The 22377-nt window shown below is 40.3% G+C and overlaps 1 protein-coding gene and 1 long non-coding RNA gene across 2 annotated transcripts in view; both read left to right on the top strand.

The window, feature by feature from the left end:
• The window catches only part of LOC136449132 (QRFP-like peptide receptor), a 52182-nt gene that overhangs the window by 20723 nt on the left and 9082 nt on the right, over positions 1–22377 (top strand). The gene's annotated exons all lie outside the window — the stretch shown is intronic.
• Positions 1136–3117, top strand: LOC136448611 (uncharacterized). Its single transcript, XR_010757908.1, has 3 exons — positions 1136–1612; positions 1951–2204; positions 2610–3117. It is a non-coding gene; the product is annotated as an uncharacterized lncRNA (long non-coding RNA).

The raw sequence follows: 22377 nt of genomic DNA, 5'->3' as shown, positions 1-22377 counted from the left end.
TGAAAAACGCAAGGTGAACCATTTTTGAACTTGACCTTCCTTTGCACAACCACTACACACCTATCAAAAACCATAAAGATTCATCAAAGGTTTCTTGAGTTATGCTCTTGACATACATACAGACCCACCAAACAGCTGGCTCAACCGAAAACATAATCTACCCCGAGTACTACAGTACTCGGCGAAGATAATAACATATCGACATTATATCGATACTATCATATCGACATTAACCCTCAAACACCCGAGTGGGTTTTGACGTGATATTTGAACATCATTGATCTTCCGTGACTTTGTCAGTGGACATATTTTCTAACCTCTCACAATTTTATAGGGAGATGGACACAATACTGTTGACGTTTTTTAGGAAAGTCTGCGTTGAGTCCGCTGGGGTCATTTTTGACCCCAGCAAAAATAATGTGCTGTTTTTGAGACCTGCCCTCTGTAACTCCTGAACTACTTATCGTGTTACCACCAAATTTTCAGAGGATGATGCACATGTACATTGGCATTACCATAATAAATTTCATGTCATAATGACGTAATATGACGTCATTATGACGTAATTTTGTGTGATTCTATCCGCCATCTTAGATTTTGACGGATGACGTCATCAAATCAGCATAGAATATCAATGTTGAATCATAAAAGTTACATTGGATTACATAAGATGATAAAAATGTAAGAAAATACATTTGTCATGCCAACAAAGCCTCAAAACGTCATTGTTTGAACTGAAATTCGAAGATTTTGTAAAATATGCCTGTCAAAAACCCGTTGCCATGGCAACACGCAAAACGATGAACTTACTTTATCACTTTGAAATTTTTGTTTATGAAATTTTATGAAAGGCCACCAAGTTTGGTGGCTCTCGCGTAAGCCGTTCATTAATTATGCAACATGAAATTTGGCATGGGCCTCAGAAATCCCCTCCGGAATAGTTCAAGACGTGGTCCTTCCAGTCTTTTTGCATAAATTATGATAATGAACGGGAATTATTCATATCTAAAGATGTCAAAACATCCCTCTTACATTGATACAGCAATGTACGGATAACAATCAGTGAAAAAAGTGAAAAGGGAGGTTTTACTGAACAAAATATTTTTGGGTCATTTTTGACCCCGCTCAGTCATTTTCACCCCCATGAAACTCCTTATGGGCCGTACCCGGTCTTATGGGCCGTACCCGGTAAAATTATGGGCCGTACCCGGTCTTATGGGCCGTACCCGGTAAAATTATGGGCCGTACCCGGACTTATGGGCCGTACCCTGTACCTATGGGCCGTACCCAATGGCCGACATCGCCCGGCCACAGGGCGTAGTGGCGTGAAAGTCGCGTCTAGATACCCTGTACCGCAACGATACACAATCACACATAGCCTATGCTCTGGCAAACATTCCTGGCCACCTCTCTGCCGAGTGGCGTTGTACAAATCGCCCCCAATTTCGAGAACACTCACGCAAGCTGTGGCGAGATGCCTGCTGCAGTGCTCGCGTGGGGTCGAGAAACCTGGAAGTGAGCTTCGCATCGATCATCATCATCAGCTGGGTTGTGTGGGAGGCGTCGCGAACAAATGTGGATCCGGACAAAACTCTCGAGCTCCTTGCTATCGGTACGTATTTCACAATTTCATCCATGGTATATAACTTTTATTACCGCCCTATTAGGTCACTCCTCCAACATAGATTCACTGTAACGTAAGATTTTGTTCTTGTTATTATTATTACAGGGGATTTGATTTGTTTGTAAAGTGTGGAAGGGGGAGGCCAGGGCGGTGTAGCATGACAGGGAGCCCGGGCATGCTGCACTGCACAAGTGACCATATACCGACGAGACAGTGGTGTAATAGAGACAACAACAACAGCATATTGCTAAAACTCTAGGTGAAGATGAACTGTTTCTAGTTTAATACTCTACATCTTTGACTGTCTTATTCAATCTTCATTCCAGAGTATTGCACAATGACAAGAAAAAAGCCTATCAAGCTCCATCTTGGAAAGAAGGACAAAAGGACATATGCTGCCATCCCCTTTCCCAAAAGGAAAGTGGTACATTGTCTGACTCCCTTATCATCCCCGGCCAAGTTGGTCACTCAGACGACCAGCCCCCGTTGAACAAGGAACTCTTAGTTGGCAAAAAAAAAAAGATTTCAGTACTTATGGGTACAGGTGACTCACAAACAAACCTGGGTAAACCTATTTGGAGTAAGACATTAAAAGCCTTCTCACATAACCAATGCAATATTCATACAGAAATTTGAAAGTATAGTGTTCAGCTGGCAGAATTTGATAGCAGCATTATTGTATGACTACAATCACAGATCTTATAAGGTCTTGGAGGCTTCATGTGTGCTCATGTGGTAGTTTACTTCATGTCCATTTTTAATTTGTTCTTGTAGATTGTGATAATTTCTAATCTACAAAAGAGTCACTCATTCAGTAGGCAAGCAGAAATCAATAACAACTTGAATTTCAAAGGGACATTGATACATGACACACTATTTGCCAATAAAGTCACAGTTTATTACTCTATATCTGTAAACCTTATGCTTAAAAGTTATAACACATTAAGTACCGTAGTAACAGTAATTTTTTTTTTTTTTATTTCAGGGCCCGTGGATTCCCCAACGACAAGTAGCAAGCCTGTCTACCCCTGTCAAAGTACAGATGTCATCTTTACAGAAACAGACCACCCTGAACAGTGGGAACCACCAACTAGGCTGGCTCTTGTGAAGGCAAAAAACCATCCCTTTGATCTGACATCAAGGGCACGCCGCAAGAAACCAACGAATACTTTTTCTACTAAACTTGGTGCTCCTTTAAAGGGGCAGACTGGTGTAAGGCAGTACCATAGAACAGATCTTTCAAAGATCCTGCCTCATGAGCGAATTGGTCTTCTATAAGTAAACTTCACTGCTGTATTCAAAATTTCAATGTAATTTTTTTCTCCATTTTGCCAAACATTATCTTATTTCAAAGTGGAATGATTGTCGCATTGTCAAAATCATTCATTGATTTGAGTACTAGTTTGAAAAAGTAATTGCATATTGTTCAGATCTTACAGGACTTACATGGTTAATGATTAAAGATATGGAACATAATTAGGGGCTGCATGTAACGTATGACTTTGTATGATCAATCAGTAGAATTTTTGTGTACTGTTGCCATGTGGCGCATGAGCTGCCTCGCTCCCTGGTAGCTTTTACTGCACATGTTACAGGTCTTGGGGTCTTCATGTGTGCTCAAGTGTCTTTTCAAACTTTGTTTCTGTTTGAAAGAAGCAGTGCACACCGTGCACTTGTGATCCTTGGCCTGCTGATGGGTCTTCAGGTGGTCACATGTCTTCTGTGGGGCGTGGGCCTTCCGACGATGGTGGTACAACTTTACTTTGTTTGTAAATGTCAGTTTGCAGGTTGTGCAGGTGTGCTCTTTGGACTCATGTATGAAACAGTGTTGCCTGAAACCAGAGTATGACTTAAACTCTTGCCACACTCCTTGCAGACTAGTATTTCATTGTTGTGCTGAATGTCTACATGTTTTTTTTAGTGCAAACTTGTCATGAAAGGATGTAGAGCATTCCTCACAAGTAAACGTTGCTCTGTGTCTGAGGTTGTGTCTTCTGTAGTGGGAAGCAGGTATATTTTCCCCACAGATGTTACACAAGACGATGTTTAATTCTAAAAGGGGAGAAGTGAGATATCTGTTATTTTAGTATGCACACATAGTTTGTTTATGTATACAAAGTGTGAAGGGCTCAAAAGAAAAAAAAAGTACCAACAAACAACTTAAAAATCTGAAGAAAACACATTGACATGTAACTATGTACTTTTACTGTCAACTTCTTATAATTAGTAACTGTAAATTTGGAACAAAATTTCACTCAGTCTGACACCTGTTATTCACTCATATTGCAAATCCTCCCAGAGTTATCTATGACGCTGGTACCCAAGCTATCAATCACTGGTTTTAAGAGAAATAGAGTCATAAAATTGTGGTACACAGGGATGTAACAATGCGCATGCAATGCACTTTTTCAATATTGAATGATACAATAAAACAAGTATATGAAAGTAGATATTCTCCAATGCTCTATACATACATGTTATACTGTATATTCACAGAAATAATTGAATATGGAAAGGTCACCTGCAGTTGTCCATGGCACCTGTTTCCTGTCCTTCTACAATTTGTGGTGGCTCGTCATTACCTGTGGCAACTGCGTCGGGGGGTTCTTCACCTGAATTCATCTTTGGCAGTGGTAGTAGTGGGATGGTCAAATTATTTGTATACAAAATGCCATGTTTATTGTTGCAATCAAATTTAATGACAAATTCTAGTACCTATAATTCCAGTATACAACACCAAAAAAAGGTTGCTTCTGAGGTTCGGTCCACTACACTCAGATCTAGTTTCAGAGTGCCCTTCCACCCTATATGATAGTATTAAGTATATTCAGAGAACCCTGTGGACAGAGATTATATCTCTATTGTAATCCATCTGATTCCTGTTGTTTCGACATTGGCTAGAATTCTAGAAACAGGTGATTCCATTGTGCGTTACCAAATCGTATATTTCACGGAATGATAGTCTAAATTCACTAGACATTTCACCAACCTTCCGTTGCACCTGCCGGCTGGACTGAACGCGGGTAAAAATGAAATTTCCCGCCAAAGAACAGCATCACTTCCGGGTTTCTCGACCCCACGCGAGCACTGCAGCAGGCATCTCGCCACAGCTTGCGTGAGTGTTCTCGAAATTGGGGGCGATTTGTACAACGCCACTCGGCAGAGAGGTGGCCAGGAATGTTTGCCAGAGCATAGGCTATGTGTGATTGTGTATCGTTGCGGTACAGGGTATCTAGACGCGACTTTCACGCCACTACGCCCTGTGGCCGGGCGATGTCGGCCATTGGGTACGGCCCATAGGTACAGGGTACGGCCCATAAGTCCGGGTACGGCCCATAATTTTACCGGGTACGGCCCATAAGACCGGGTACGGCCCATAATTTTACCGGGTACGGCCCATAAGACCGGGTACGGCCCATAAGGAGTTTCATGGGGGTGATTTTAGTCGCAAAAATAGGTTCGGGTGTTTGAGGGTTGAAGGAGCAAGATACGATGTCGTTGCGTGGTGAGAACTGATAGAAAATCCAAGCCCTAATAGACTGATCCTGACTGTCCATCACAATTAGCGGTTCGACCAATGAGGGAGCGACTGCATGTCAAATTAAGCACATCAAGAGGCTCCCCTAGCGCCCAAGGTTATATGGCACCGCTAAGTAATTAGAACACCTGGAAGCGTATTTTTTTTCTCACAAAATAGCATTGGAATTTGGATGTGGTAGCACTTTTCAACATGCCTATTTTTAAATTGGCACGTTGTAGAGGGATACCATATCCAAATTTTGGATATATTTTGTATAGACACAATCCGCTTTCACGTTGATGAAGGTTAGACATCCAGGTAGTAAGTTATGCCAAAAATAGTTATTAAAGCAACTGGATAAAATTTTGAAACAGTCAGACATTTCAGACAGCATCCGCTATCAGTCGTCAGTGACTAAAGATAGGACTGGGAAACCAGGTTTTATACCAAAACTCGGAATAGATATGTTAATGAGGTTGAGATAATTTATGATGTCTTCAGGTAGCTATAGTCTTCAAAAGAAGGTTGATTCAAGACAAGGTTGTATGCTAATAGTTCAATTTGCTACTGTTGTTTTAATACAGTAACTAAATGTTGTTTGTCCGGCAGTGCGCTATCCCAAGTGCCTGAAAGTTTCCCAGTCCTATCTTTAGTCACTGACGAAAGACAGCGGATGCTGTCTGAAACGTCTGACTGTTTCAAATTTGTATCCAGTTGCTTTAACAACTATTTTTGGCACCATCCGCTTTCATTTAATGGCTCTGATCTTTAAATTAACTGTGTTATCTTTACTAATACTACACAACCTTAAAGACCTCCATCAGCCACCTTCCCAACGGCATAACGTGTTGTTTCAATAACTCCATCCTTTGTGTTCGCTGTGGTTTTGATTTCGCGGCAGTGCTATAGTCACGTACTGCTACAATATTGGACACAAATGTTCGCGGTGGTTTAAAGTTCGCGGTGAAACGGTCACGAAAATCGCGAACATAAAACTACCTTGAACATTCATGCATTTACAGTATCAGGAATAATCGCGTATACATGCAGCGCCCCTGTGCAGCATTCGTCCAAACTGCAGGAAGATTGATCGAGCAGAATCAGTAACCCTAATCCGTATCTTAGTATAAAGTCAGGCTTACTTCCTATTGGATCCTTAAACGCCAAGAAACCTTGAGACGGTTAAAGGTCTTACTATTATCTGTTTTCGAGGTCTTCAAGCTGTCTTCTGTACGTCAGACGTGATCTATTGTTGGTGGAAATGCCTCCAGAGAAGTGATGTTACAGTGGTGCATTTACGCCCCCTGGCGATTCATCAATTTCTCCATTGAGCCTCTGTTGTTTCAGAAACACCCCCATTCCAGTAGACGGTGACCTGGTTGCGACCGCGCTGCCAGACTTAACTTTTATTATGAATCAAGGGATTGAATACATAAAAAAAAAACTTGCATTTTTCCATTTGAGTGTTTTGATGTCTTTTCAGACATAATTCTACGTTTTGCAACACAGTACCTAGTTTCGGTTAGGGACGTCCCTCGGATAGGACGTTAAATGGAGGTTCCGTGTTTGAGGAGAGCCACACCTCGAGCACGTTAAAGAACCCACCGCACTTAACGAAAAGAGTAGGGGTCCTTACCGGTGTGAGTGGTTCAAGTGGTCCTTTGGCCGCACATGGGGCAATTGTCGTTTTGAGGTCACCTGCGCGCCGAATGGCAGTCGCTACAGAACCTTGCGATCTAGCCCCGCCGAATGTGCTCTCCTCGCAATTCAGCCCCTGGGTCAAGGGTTAGACAAATCCAGTGTAGGTCGCAGCGACGTCGCAGCGTGATCACCATCTAGTAGAATATGGGGGCATTATATAAAATTTTGATTACTCAGGCCGGGCAGTAAAACTCAATATTTGATACTTGCTTGGGTCGATGCGGAGGCAAATGCTACGCGGCTAAAGTGTAGCGAAGGATGAAATGACTTACACGCAATCTTACGGGCCAGTTGTTAAGTCTTGAATCCAGTATGAACTCTTGATGCAGGCCCAGCGGGAACTTAACGCACTGACCTTGATTTCATCCACAGGTCTTAAGTGCAAAGATCACTGCAATAGCATTATCCATGCTTGAATCTCTTGCAAAATGCATTCTATCCGCCTGCTGGATACCAATAGATTGAAGTGTTCGCATTTCCAACGGAATGCAAGTGATCTCATACAGTTAATGAGTGAATGAAGACCTTTATTGCACACACATACCCACTGGGTTCAGTACTGGTTACAACAGAAAAAAATCACAGTTTGCAAATACAATGATAAGCTAGCATTAGTCTAATGATTACGTTTATTTGGCCACTTCTCGCTTCTTAGTAATAGTGTGAATAAGTACATGTGTGTTTAATAATCAAGGGTTTATCTAAAGCCAATAAAAATATGAATTTTTTCCGCGTTGCCAAGATGTATGAAATTGGGAAACCTATATTGTAGCATTTATAAAGCGCAGCTCTCTCTTCCTTAATAACTGATAACGTTAAATCTCTACATTCGTGCAGTTTTAAGTTTACAGCTTGTCATATCATGCCGCAAGATCCGGAACCCAACATATTGTTCAATGTATTTTTATGACTTTTGTGGCATTTCTTGAATCAAAGTAAGGTATAAAAACCAATTTATCAAGGTACCTCAGAAGACAGGACAATATTGGTTGCTACGGCTGTGAGAGCTGATATGTGAGTTCATTGAACTCATTCTACTAGTAAAAAGCACGAAAATACTTAAATGTAGCCCAAGGGGTTCCGAAAGTACAAGTCACGGCTCAGAAAATTGTTTTAAGTCGTTTCTTTATTGCTGCCATGACTTCAGATTGCTCGTTCTCCTGGCGTTAATGTTGTTTTGACCACTCAAATGTCACCGGGCGTGTAAGGCAGCCTTCCTGGTGTACTTAAGTAAGGAAAAGGTCTTAACGCACACAACACATGAGTGGCCATAGTCACTAAGTCTGGACCGTATGTAGGCTTAATACGTGATCTGCAACGAACCGTCGTTTGCTGACCTTTAAGTTGGTCTTTAATGTGGGCAATTTACAAGTACAATCCGGATAGGCATTGGAACGTTGCGATCCTTAACAGCACTTTGGCCACCACGCAGTAGATTAAAATGTCGATCTGGCTAACGGTGTTTGAGGTTTTGACGTTGTATGTCGAACTTCAATGAGGGAGTAGTCGAAATGATCCGTAATCGAACGAGGATTTGTTACTGAAATGAAAGGTTTTGCTGTAGCTTGCAAGTTGTTACATTTGGTATCTACTCGCGTTGATACTAAATCTAGAGTGAGCTGCCAACTGTATCCTTGTTTTGAAGGAACTTTCAAAATGACGTGTTCCTGGCTCCGTAATTACAGGTTTGCGTAGCAAAACCTTTGTTGGATCCGTTGGCATGTGTGGCGGCAGCCATCTTGAATTTGTGACGTCACAGGGTCGCCATACCATTTTTTTGGCAGGGGTGTTTTTTCGGGTCCCTAGCGTTCTCACAACTATCACACATTCAACTCAAGTAAAAAGGAAAATTCACTACCAATTCATATTTATTAAAAGACCCCGTAATCATTAAACTAACTTAGCAAACCTGAAGTAAATGTAGCACAAATACCTAACTTTAGTCTAATGGTGTGTAACGCACTTGATTTGTAAATGCTAGATTACTGTAGCTGTTGCTGCTCACAAGCACGTTAATGCTGTATATGCGCGGAAGTGCGCACTTCATCGGGACCTTGCCGGGGGTGTCCCTGCGGTGTAGCGGTCTGCGCGTCTGTTACTTACCTCATCTGGTTCTAATTACTTGGAACCAGAAGGCCCGAGTTCAACTCCCGGGTAGGACACCTCTGGACGAGAGGCGCATTGAGCCATACCAAAGACTTTATAAAAATGGTACGTACTTATGAAACAGCATGGAAGTTAAACACACTTCACTGCCAGTGGACTGGGCCCCCTGCTGCAGTGATTGCACCACAGTGTGGCCCAGGGCTATGAAACAGGGATGGGCACCGCCCTATACACCTTATAGCGTGGGAGGATTTTTACTTTTTAACTAAAAGTCCTTGCCAATGGTAGTGTCCATGGTAAGAACATCCCAGTCATCATAGACGACATGACTGCTACAAACATCACGACATTTTTCTTCATTTACATTACTGAGAATGACGATGGTTTCAAGTTGGTGTTATGATAATAATAATCTTTATTGTGCATTATCATTAATGCCCTATCACGGGCTACGTACAGGCATATAGGTACAGAATAGATGGTAATGTTCATATAATGACTAATCTAATACAACGGTTCTAAAACTACACTAATTCATAGCTTCGGCTTCTTCTCGTCTCTTTGTGATGTTAGAAATGTATGTAGAGATGGACTTGTTTGGTATTGTATGGTCAAAACGCATGATAAAAATGAATTTCTCAATATTAGACATGGAGTGTGGAAACGTTCCCATAATATAATCAAACAAAACATTTCTATCGTTGCTACATGTATATAAACTACAAGCTACAATAAAGTGGACTTCATCTTCTATCTTATTTAAGTTACAGAATTGACAAATTCTTTGCTCCAGAGGCGTGCGGTTGTGCCTTCCTGATTCTATACGTAGTTAATGACAGCTGATTCTTAGTGTGGTGATAATAGACACCCCCATTGCACTTCTCTTTTGAAGTAGAAGACGTTACACTTTACTTTGAACCTTTACTGCGAGGACTTTGAAGGTTGCACATGCCCATATTTGGCATTCAGGTCAGCGCAACACCAACTGATGAGGAGTAGATCCTCTCGCCTTAAGTGCAAATAGTCTTAGAAGTTTACCACTTCACTGATAAGGTTTTGGCTTTCTTACAACACACGTATAGAGTCAAGAATACCCCATCTACACGGGTCTCCAGCTCCAGAAAGTGCGAAATGGAACGAAGTGGAACGAAATGTTACATTATGCTGTTTTAGTTCGTTCCATTTCGTTCCATTTCGTTCCATTTCGCACTTTCTGGGGACCGATCTACAAATTCTAGTATTAGGAACCTGCCATGAGGGTGTCTGGATTTGATGGTTAATGATGTGAGCAATTGCAAACTTAACGGGACGGAACAAAATTCATTTTTAACCGCTGACGAATGATGTGACGTCGTGTGGCGTTATGGATAGAACATTCGACTGTCAAACAAGGGGACCCCGGTTTGATCCAAGGCTGCCCCCCGACATGTTTGAACATGTGCCCCGACGTTGTGCCATTGGGAAAGGCACTTAACACGACTTTCCTCACTTCACTCAGGTGTAAATGAGTCCCTAGCTCATCTAGGGTTAGGGACGTCCCTCGGATAGGACGTTAAATGGAGGTCCCGTGTTTGGGGAGAGCCACACCCTGCGCACGTAAAAGAACCCACCTCACCTTTCGAAAAAAAGTAGGGGCATGCCACGGTGTGCGATGGTCCAAAAAACCTACAGTCGGCCGCACATGGGTTCGCCCTTAGTAATAGCCTCCGGGTAGCTAGTTTGGCAACCCTGGCATTTACATGCCGAACCAATATATAAATAAATAAATAAAACAAATGATGTTAGAACGCACATTTGTCACATCAGACATGGCACAACGCCACGGCTGTCCATATGTGAAAGTAAGACAAATGTTACGTCCACGGACGTCACGCCCCTTTGGTACACAGCAATTACACCTTCCATCTAAACGTAAACCTCTTGGGTCCTGGCTGGAATCCCGTGGCTTTCAACACGGGACCGCAATTTGTTATCAGCTAGAAACAGAAGAGCCGACATATTTGTCACTTTGGCGAAACTGTGAGAAACGACAGGGGATGAATACAAATCACCAATCAATTGAAGTACTTGTAGTTTTTTTTACACCATGTAACGTTGTGAGATAGCTGAGGTTGAAATCGAGCTGTACAACTACATGTACAGTGTAGTTAATTGCCCCTAATCCCCCCCCCCCCATGCACTACACGGCGATCACTGAGTGACCGTACAGCGACAGATTTGGATTTGTTTGACACTTGATTTCATAATAGAATATGATTCAAGATCTAAAAGTAATATCTAAAAGACGCAAAACACTCAAGATGTTAAAGACAAATCAGCTATTCATCTTTGAAATTTATGAATAGATCTGTCAAATCTTTGGTCACTAAGCGCGGTCGCAGCCTTATCGCAGCCTTAGGGGAAGAGGGGTGTAACGCAACATTACAAGCTATATAATCCCCATTCGTATCGATCATAATGTAAAGGACATACTAAATGCAACATGAGTGCGCTGCAGTACTAGTATCGAAACCATTTCGATACTAATAAGCCAGCGGCGACGTCCCTGACATTGCATACGAAGTTTCACCCCATGGTCTATTCAGGAAAAGAGAAATGAATGAATAGATCTTTATCGTAACAAACCAACTAGGAAAAGATAGCACGGTGTTTGTCCATCATTTGATACTAGTACTGCAGCACACCCATGTTGCAGTTAGTATCTCCTTTACATTATGCATGTTCTCGTTTATAGAAAAGAGATCATGAGGTGATGGAAAAACTACGTGTCCAATGCCAGGGACGTTGCCGCTGGCTTATTAGTAACGAAATGGTTTTAATACTAGTACCGCGACACACTCCTGTTGCATTTAGTATCTCCTTTACATTATGCATGTTCTCGTTTATTGAAAAGAGACTATGAGGTGATGGAAAAACTACTATCCAATGTCAGGGACGTCGCCGCTGGCTTATTAGTATACAACAAGGCGTCTTAATAACTCCGTGCTACACACACTAGCACTATCTGGGCGCACTTGCGCCTCAGCCTTTGGTCTGCAATCACAGCTTGGGCGCCATTGACGTCATCATCCTCTTGAAGAGTCCACACACGCATGTTGCTATTAGTAACCGCGGATTCTTTACATCGACACTTTCCATAGGACCGAGAAGACCATTTACGGTTTCACAAACAATATTTCATAAGAGATTACGAATTAAGGAAGTTGTATTGGTTTAAAGGCACAGAGAGCGTTTTATGAGACTTGAAAACTGGAAATATTCTAGTTGCTGTAATTTTTATGAAATTGACAAGTGATGCCACTGTCTACCACATTCGCGTTCGGATATCTTATCAAAAGTGCGCAAAAATCGCAAAAAATAATCTACATGGTGATCTTTTAGTCTCACGCGCCTACTATGTAGAAACCATAGCTCCGCCCACCTCCGTGAAAACGTGGAAATGCAAAATCAAAACATAAAAATACAAATATTTGACGGAGATGCAGTCACTCTCTCATTGGTTGAACCGCTAATTTTGATGTACAGTCAGGATCAGTCTATTAGGGCTTGGATTTTCTATCAGGTCTCACCACACAACGACATCATATCTTTGCTCCTTTAATTTCGATTTGTAATGGTATAATAGTGTTATTGAGACTTACCATGTGTACGAATGACTACAATTTTGAGTTTTTAAATTCAAGTTTCAAGCCTCATAAAATGCTCTGGATGTCTTTAAGAGTCTGTTTTCACAACACGAGACATCGTAGTTTAGTTGTAATGTCTTGTAACTGTTGCATTTTACAGCTATGACAAACATTACATGCGTTCGTATCCTGTATCAAATCATTTCAATATGTCTTTACAAATGGCAAGACTACATTTCTTGATCGTTATCTGTTACGAAGCATCCAAGATCTAGATAAATTACAGTGTATTATCTTGTAAACTTAACGATACAAGATTGAAGTGAGCATTTGGAGGGTTTTGAGTCTGGCCGTCCACAGACAAGGTGGATCGATGTGAGCTTTTCTTGTTGGTAAGAATGATGAATGGACGATGGTGAGAGAAAATACGTCTTATGTACATGTACAGAATATTGTAATAGCTCGTTGTGCTGTTCATGTCAAAAATCCATTTTAATGTCCTGTCTTTGTCAGCAGGAAAAGCCTTTTGTAATAGCACCAAGCTATCTGGGCAGCACTGAATGTGCGTATTCAACAGCCAGTCCAATAAATATAAAATAAAAGACGTCTAATACATGTATAGACATTTTGTCCTTGAAAGCAATCGACAGATGCAAATATTGTAGACTAGAGGGCAATGACTCGGATGTTTACAACTGGATGATGGATGCTAACCTTGAATTCTAATCTTGCGACGCATCGACGTTTTGTCCAATGACGTCATTGCACAGTAGGTTTCCCAAAGTGTCCTGCTGTTGATAGCAAATCCAAAATGATACTTCTGGCTGTTAGAAGTATGTATATGATCATAACAATTTCAGAAAATATCCTGTATTCATGATAAATACCCATTCTTATTACCGTGGAAAACCTCCTGGAGGCAACATTTATATCGTTTTCGTATCCTTTTTTTTCTAATTTCTTGATAACACCATACTGATTTATCATATCGTTGACATCATCTGGGCACCTCAAAACTGATGGGAGCGTGCGAAGAAAAAGAGTTGGGCCCCCAAAAAAGTATACATCAACTCACAGACAGGTGCATCGGACGATACATTCCTTACAGAAGAAAAACCCTAACCAATGCCTTGGTAATTTTGCAAGGACATGACATTATACGTGCTTGTCCTTACAAGTACTCATTGCCGCTTGGATGCTTTCATGACAAGTTACATCGAACGTGGCGGCCTTATTATGTGTGGCCATAAATCAAGCTGTTATCGCCGGGCCAGCCGAATGTAACGTTGGTTCACATAGACTCGGGTAGTAATATAAACTCGCCATTTCTAAAAACGGTGTATTAAGAGCTATGTGCTAGATGCAACATCAGTTATAACGCCAGCAATGCAAACCTGACAGACTAACGTATTCAGAACACTGTCTGAAAGGGATCGATAACCATGCATTAGAAGATGTTAGCACCTGTCCGAGAGCAACGTCATTCTGCGTGCAATGGAAGGTAGTTTCAAATTACAATATTATGGTATCAGCACGACAAGAGACAAAATATAACATATATAGCATAAGTGCAAAGGTAATCCATGATATTGACAGAATAACAGAAAAAAGGATGGTTTAGTGTTCCGCCAAAACTCGTATAAAAAAATCCCGGTTTTACGTGAACTAACGTTACGTGACGTTCACGGAGAAGGCAGATCGATGAGAGTACATTGTGTCCTTTGAAGGAAGAAGCAATCAGCAGAAGCTATCATTATGTACTATAGGGCATTGACTCGAGTGTTTACAATCCTTGACGGATACTGAGCTTTTGAACATCACTTTTGAGATGCATCGTCGATTTGTCAGATATGGTCGTTCCCCGGTTCGTTCGTTCATAACGTTGTAGTGCCTCATGGCACATAGGGCAGCAAGTTTCCTCGCTGTTTCAGTAGCAGGGTATATTTTTACAGGGAGGGGTTGCTAGCCCTTCCCTTTTGTTAAACGTGCTCGTGGCACCCCCTCGATCACGGGGCCCCAATTTTACGTCTCTTCCGAACTACTGGAACACCAACACTACCAAAAATCGCTTTTCTTATGTTTCTTGTTTTTCTTTCTTCAAAGAAATGTTTTCTGTCAGCAAGGCCAAGAATGTTATTCTCTTTTAGAATTCCCGTTTTAAGCACAAACAAGAATCCCTGTTTTGAGCACAAACAAGAATTGTATCTAAGAATTTTTTTCTTTGACTTTCTTAAACCAAGAAAGTTCAAGAAAATTATTCTAGTAGAATCAAATTTTCAAGAAAAGATATCTTAAGGAAAGAATCTGTAAGAATACCATATCTAACCAAACAGAAAATGAATCTTATAGTAAGACAGCAAAAGACAATTTTTCTTATTTTTCTAGAAAATTCTTATTGGAAAACATCATGCTAGAAATATTTTCAGAAAAAAAAGTAATAAAATTCTTTACGTAAGAATTGACCTAGACAAGACTTTGCCGAAGGTTTCTTGAATTTTCTTGTTTTTCTTTGTATAAGAAAATATTTCTCAACATAAGAAAACAAGAAAAATCAAGAAAAATAAGAAAAATCAAGAAAGAATCTGTAAGAATACCATATCTAACCAAACAGAAAATGAATCTTATAGTAAGACAGGAATAGACCATTTCTCTTATTTTTCTCGAAAATTCTTATTGGAAAACATCATGCTAGAAATATTTTCAGAAAAAAAAGTAATAAAATTCCTTATGTAAGAATTGACATAGAAGACTTTGCCGAAGGTTTCTTGAGCTTTCTTGTTTTTCTTTGGAAAAAATATTTCTCAATATAAGAATACAAGAAAAATCAAGAAAAATAAGAAAAATCAAGAAAAAAGATTTTTGGTAGTGAAGAGAGATGCCCTTTCCATGATAAAATGGGGGGCTTCCAGTAACCCCCTAATTAACCAAGAGCTCAACTGTGGCGCTGTTACCAGTTGAGCTACAGGAAAATCCCCGTCGTTTCCCACTAGGTTGCTGATTTTTCTGTCCGAGATGTACTGTTGATAGCAAAACCACATTAACACCTCCAGATGTTACATACAGGTATCAACAGTCTAGGACCATCCGTTCTTTATTCTTCTATTCATGATCATGACGCATTTTATTACCATTAACTAAACCAGATGGAAAAAAACGTCAAGATATCTTTCTTTAGTATTCCTTTCAGAAGAAAATACCAACCCTCGCCTTTGTAGTTCTCCCGAGGATATGACACGACCTTGCCCCTTCATTGATCGCTGCATGGATGTTTTCGTGAAAAGTTACCGCCCTTGTTATGTCGGAATATAAATCAAGCTGTTATATCCGTGCCCGCTAAACGTTCATGATGCCCATGGAAGAATCAGATCGATGAAAGTGCAGTTAAAGTCATGAACCTGATTGGTAGGGCTTCCTCTATTACCCCTGAACAATTAGTATAAGAGAAAAAAATCCGTTTGCATTAGTAGAGACGACGTTGCCCTCAATAGATACTAAGGAGCTCTTTTCTTGAACTCAACCATAAAAATTACGCAGTGATAAAACAAGATTTTTGAATATGTCATAACTGAAAGGACTCGACATTTTGCCCTTTTGGGGTTAACATGGTTTGGTCACCTTAACGCAATATAAATCACTGTCAGATTCCAGAAAGCCACCAGGAAGAAGCTGTCACAAAAGGCCTTGTCCTGTCACAGTTTCTTCACAAAATTCACAAATTTCATTCAGTGATAAAACAAGACTTTTGAATATGTTATAAATGAAAGGACTCGACATTTTGCCCGTGGGGCTACCATGGTTTGTTTACCTTAACGCAATATAGATCACTGTCAGATTCCCTAAACCCACCAGGAAGAAGCTGTCACAAGCGGCCTTCTCCTGTCACAGTTTCTTCACAAAATTCACCTCGCCATTTGTCATACTGAGTGCGCTTGTCTACATCTTTGTGTAAGCCTAGCATCATGCGGCTTTATATGATAAAAATGCATACATTTATTTAGAAAAAAATGAGCTGGAGTCAGAGTCAGCCAGATTACTCAATACTATCGTCGGATTTACCAGGATTTATCTCCATGGACTTGAATAGCAAATTTAAGTACATAATGACATATGACAACCCCTGCATGGTATACATTGGAAAAATATATCAAAGAATGTATAGACGTTAGAAACTCCTCCAATGATTGTAAAATCCCATTGCCATCCCATACTACTACACCATATTGTATAAGATAGATTGATTAGCCTAATAGAATGTTATCTTATGATGTATCAGTGGATGCCATATTTTGTACCTTGTACAATTGTTGTACAATAAAGTTATTATTATTATCAATAAAAATTCGTTTTACTGCCATCCAGAGAACATGTCTTTGGTATACAAATCTACGGCCACGAGGGTTGAAACAGACAAAGCAAACGAAAAAAATACTAGAGCTTTTACATTGTATGCAGCCAAACGTTACGACAAGCATTGTGGTTTAATTTGCTCTTAAGTATGTCTGAATATAAATCAGACTGTTATCGCCGTGCCGGCTGAACGTTCATGATGCCTATGGAACAATCAGATCGACGAAAGTGCAGATAAAGTCATGAACCTGATTGGTAAGGCTTCCCCTATTACCCCTGAACGTTTAGTATGAAAAAAAAGCCGTTTGCATTAGTAGAGACGAATTTGCCCTCAATAGATACTAAGGAGCTCTTTTCTTGAACTCAACCATAAAACGACGCAGTGATAAAGCAAGACTTTTGAATATGTCATAAATGAAAGGACTCGACATTTTGCCCGTGGGGATACCGTGGTTTGGCCACCTTAACGCAACATAAATCACTGTCGGATTCCCTAAACCAATCAGGAGGAAGCTGTCACAAGAGGCCTTCTCCTGTCACAGTTTCTTCACAAAATTCACCCCGCCATTTGTCAACTGAGCGCGCTTGTCTACATCTTTGCGTAAGCCTAGCATCATACGGCTTTAGATAATAAGAATAAATACATTTATTTAGAAAAATGAGCTAGAGTCAGAGTCAGTCAGATTACTCAATACTATCGTCAGATTTACCAGGATTGATCTCAATGGACTTGAATAGCAAATTTAAGTACATAATGACATGTGACAGCCCCTGCATGGTATACATTGGAAAATATATCAAAGAATGTCAAGACGTAAGAAACTCCTCCAGTGATTGTAAAATCCCATTGCCATCCCATACTACTACACCTTATTGTGTAAGATAGATTGATTAGCCTAATAGAATGTTATCTTATAATGTACCAGTGGATGCCATACTTTGTACCTTGTACAATCGTTGTGCAATAAAGTTATCATTATTATTGCTAAAAATTCGTTTTACTGCCGTCCAGAGAACATTTGTTGGGTATACAAACCCACGAAGGTTGAAACAGACAAAGCACAAACAAAAAATACAAGAGCTTTTACATTGCATGCAGGCAACAGTTACGACAAGCACTGTGGTTTAATTTGCTCTTAACCCTCAAACCACCGTGTGGGGTCAAAACTGACCCCAGGCGTATATCAACATGTGCCATTTAGACATTTCGAGTCGAAAACAACATTCCTTCAATGAGTTTGTTTGTATATATTTCTTATAACTTCTCACAAATTTTTACCGAGATTGGCTCATTGTTGATTAAGTTATCCTAGAAAGTTTACGCGTGGTCCAGTGGGGTCAAAACTGACCCCAGCAAAATCTGCACTCATATTCCCTATTGTTTGATACTTGTCATCTAGTAACATGTATGATAAGGGTTATCATGATCATAGTTACAAAATTTAATTTTGTAGAAACATGAAAAAAAAGGATGGTTTATTGTTCCGCCGGATTGGTATCGAAAAAATCCGGCTTTACGTGAACTAACGTCACGTGACGTTCACGGAGAAGGCAGATCGATGAGAGTACATTGTGTCCTAGGAAAGAAGAAGCAATCAGCAGAAGCCATCTTTATGTACTATAGGGCATTCACTCGAGTGTTTACAATCCTTGATGGATGCAGAGCTTTTGAACATAACTTTTGAGATGCATCGTCGATTTGTCAGATAAAGTCTTTCCCCGGTTCGTTCGTTCAGACCGTTGTAGTGCCTCGTGGCACACAGGGCAGCAAGTTTCCTTGCTGTTTCAGTAGCAGGGTATATCTTTACAGGGAGGGGTTGCCAGCCTTTGTCCTTTAACTTGCTCGAGGCACCTCCTCGAACACGGGGTCCCATTTTACGTCTCTTCCGAACTACTGGAACACCAGCACTACCAAAAATCGCTTTTCTTATGTTTCTTGTTTTTCCTTCTTCATAGAAATGCTTTCTGTCAGCAAGAATGGTATTCTGTATTAGAATTAACGTTTTAAGCACAAACAAGAATCCCTGTTTTGAGCACAAACAAGAATTGCATCTTAAAAATCTTTTTCTTGAACTTTCTTAAACCAAGAAAGTTAGGGAAAATTATTCTAGTGGAATAAAATTTTGAAGAAAAAATATCTTAAGGAAAGAATCTGTAAGAATACCATATCATATAAATAAAATTCCTTATGTAAGAATTGACATAGACAAGACTTTGCCGAATGTTTCTTGAATTTTCTTGTTTTTCTTTGTATTTTGTATGAGAAATATTTCTCAACATAAGAAAATAAGAAAAATAAGAAAAATCAAGAAAAAGATTTTTGGTAATGAAGAGAGATGCCCTTTCCATGATTGAATGGGGGTCTTCCAGTAACCAACTAATTTGAACCAAGAGCTCAACTATGAGGCTGTTACCAGTTGAGCTACAGGAAAATCCCCGTCGTTTCCAACTAGGTTGCTAATTTTTTTGTCCGAGATGTTTTGTTGATATCAAATACAAATTAATGCCTCAAGATGTTACATACAGGTTTCAACAGTCTAGGACCACCCGTCCTTTATTCTTCTATTCATGATCATGACGTATTCACTATTAACTAAATCGGATGGAAAAACGTCAATATATCTTTCTTTAGTATTCCTTTCAGAAGGAAATCCCAGCCCTCGCCTTTGTAGTTCTTCCAAGGATATGACACGACCTTGCCCCTGCATTGATCGCTGCATGGATGTTTACGTGAAAAGTTACATCTGGTGAGCCGCCCTTGTTATGTCTGAATATAAATCAAGCTGTTATCGCCGTGCCGGCTGACCGTTCATGATGCCCATGGAACAATCAGATCGACGAAAGTGCAGAAAAGGCCATGAACCTGATTGGTAGGGCTTCCTCTATTACCCCTGAACGTTTAGTATGAAAAAACAAGCCGTTTGCATTAGTAGAGACGAAGTTGCCCTTAATAGATACTAAGGAGCTCTATTCTTGAACTGAACCATAAAAATGACGCAGTGATAAAACAAAACTTTTGAATATGTCATAAAAGAAAGGACTCGACATTTTGCCCTTGGGGCTAACATGGTTTGGTCACCTTAACGCAACATAAATCACTGTCAGATTCCATAAAGCCACCAGGAAGAAACTGTCACAAGAGGTCTTCTCCTGTCACAGTTTCTTCACAAAATTCACCCCGCCATTTTTCAACCGAGCGCGCTTGTCTACATCTTTGCGTAAGCCTTATAGCATCATACGGCTTTAGATAATAAGAATACACACATAACGATGTCGCGACTATCCTCCTTGTGTTGTAGTATCTGCGAGTAGACAAGAAATGGAGTTCTCTTCGAAACTTGTGAAGAAGAGAATAAGAATGCATACATTTATTTATTTGGAAAAATGAACTGGACTCAGAATCAGTCATCAGATTACTAAAAAGCGGTTTACTGCCATCCAGAGAACACGTCTTTAGTATACAAATCCGAGAAGGTTAAAACAGACAAAGCAAAAACAAAAAATACAAGAGATTTTACATTGTATGCAGGCAACAGTTACGGCAAGCATTGTGGTTTAATTTGCTCTTAAGTATGTCTGAATATAAATCAAGCTGTTATTGCCGTGCCGGCTGAACGTTCATGATGCCCATGGAACAATCAGATCGATGAAAGTGCAGATAAAGTCATGAACCTGATCGGTAGGGCTTCCCCTATTATTTAGTTCAAAACGTTTAGTATGAAAAAGAAAGCCGTTTGCATTAGTAGAGACGAAGTTGCCCTCAATAGATACTATGGAGTTCTTTTCTTGAACTCAACCATAAAACGAGGCAATGATAAAACAAGACTTTTGAATATGTCATAAATGAAAGTACTCGACATTTTGCCCGTGGGGCTAACCTGGTTTGGTCACCTTAACGCAACATAAATCACAGTCAGATTCCCTAAACCCACCAGGAAGAAGCTGTCACAAGCGGACTTCTCCTGTCACAGTTTCTTCACAAAATTCACCCCGCCATTTGTCATACTGAGCGCGCTTGTCTACATCTTTGCGTAAGCCTGGCATTATGAGGCTTTAGATAGCAAGAATGCATACATCTGTTTAGAAAAATGAGCTGGAGTCAGAGTCAGCCAGGTTACTCAATACTATCGTCGGATTTACCAGAATTTATCTCACTGGACTTGAATAGCAAATTTAAGTACATAATGACATATGACAACCCCTGCATGGTATACATTGGAAAATATATCAAAGAATGTATAGACGTTAGAAAGTCCTCCAATGATTGTAAAATCCCATTGCCATCCCATACTACTACACCTTATTGTGTAAGATAGATTTATTAGCCTAATAGAATGTTATATTATAATGTACCAGTGGATGCCATACTTTGTACCTTGTACAATTGTTGTGCAATCAAGTTATCATTATCATTGCTAAAAATTCGTTTTACTGCCGTCCAGAGAACATTTGTTGGGTATACAAACCCACGAAGGTTGAAACAGACAAAGCACAAACGAAAAATACAAGAGCTTTTACATTGTATGCAGGCAACAGTTACGACAAGCACTGTGGTTTAATTTGCTCTTAACCTTCAAACCACCGTATAGGGGCAAAACTGACCCCAGGCGTATATCAACATGTGCCATTTAGGCATTTCGAGTCGAAAACAAAATTCCTTCTATGAGTTTGTTTGTATATATTTCTTATAACTTCTCACAAATTTTTACCGAGATTGGCTCATTGTTGATTAAGTTATCTTAGAAAGTTTACGCGTGGTCCAGTGGGGTCAAAACTGACCCCAGCAAAATCTGCACTCATATTCCCTATTGTTTGATACTTGTCATCTAGTAACATGTATGATAAGGGTTATCATGATCATAGTTACAAAATTTAATTTTGTAGAAACATGAAAAAAAGGATGGTTTATTGTTCCGCCGAATTGGTATCGAAAAAATCCGGCTTTACGTGAACTAACGTTACGTGACGTTCACGGAGAAGGCAGATCGATGAGAGTACATTGTGTCCTAGGAAAGAAGAAGCAATCAGCAGAAGCCATCTTTATGTACTATAGGGCATTCACTCGAGTGTTTACAATCCTTGATGGATGCGGAGCTTTTGAACATAACTTTTGAGATGCATCGTCGATTTGTCAGATAAAGTCTTTCCCCGGTTTGTTCGTTCAGACTGCTGTAGTGCCTTGTGACACACAGGGCAGCAAGTTTCCTTGCTGTTTCAGTAGCAGGGTATATTTTTTCAGGGATGGGTTGCTAGCCCTTCTCCTTTTAACTTGCTCGAGGCACCTCCTCGAACACGGGGCCCCATTTTTTGTCTCTTCCGAAAGACGGACACAGCTCCAAGCGAGATGCCCTCCCCAGGATTGAATGGGGGTCTTCCAGTAACCAACTAATTTGAACCAAGAGCACAACTATGAGGCTGTTACCAGTTGAGCTACAGGAAAATCCTCGTCGTTT

This window comes from Branchiostoma lanceolatum, chromosome 14 (assembly GCF_035083965.1).
Source record: "Branchiostoma lanceolatum isolate klBraLanc5 chromosome 14, klBraLanc5.hap2, whole genome shotgun sequence".
In the NCBI taxonomy this organism is placed as follows: Eukaryota; Metazoa; Chordata; class Leptocardii; order Amphioxiformes; family Branchiostomatidae; genus Branchiostoma; species Branchiostoma lanceolatum.
This window is presented reverse-complemented; position numbering and strand designations above follow the sequence as displayed.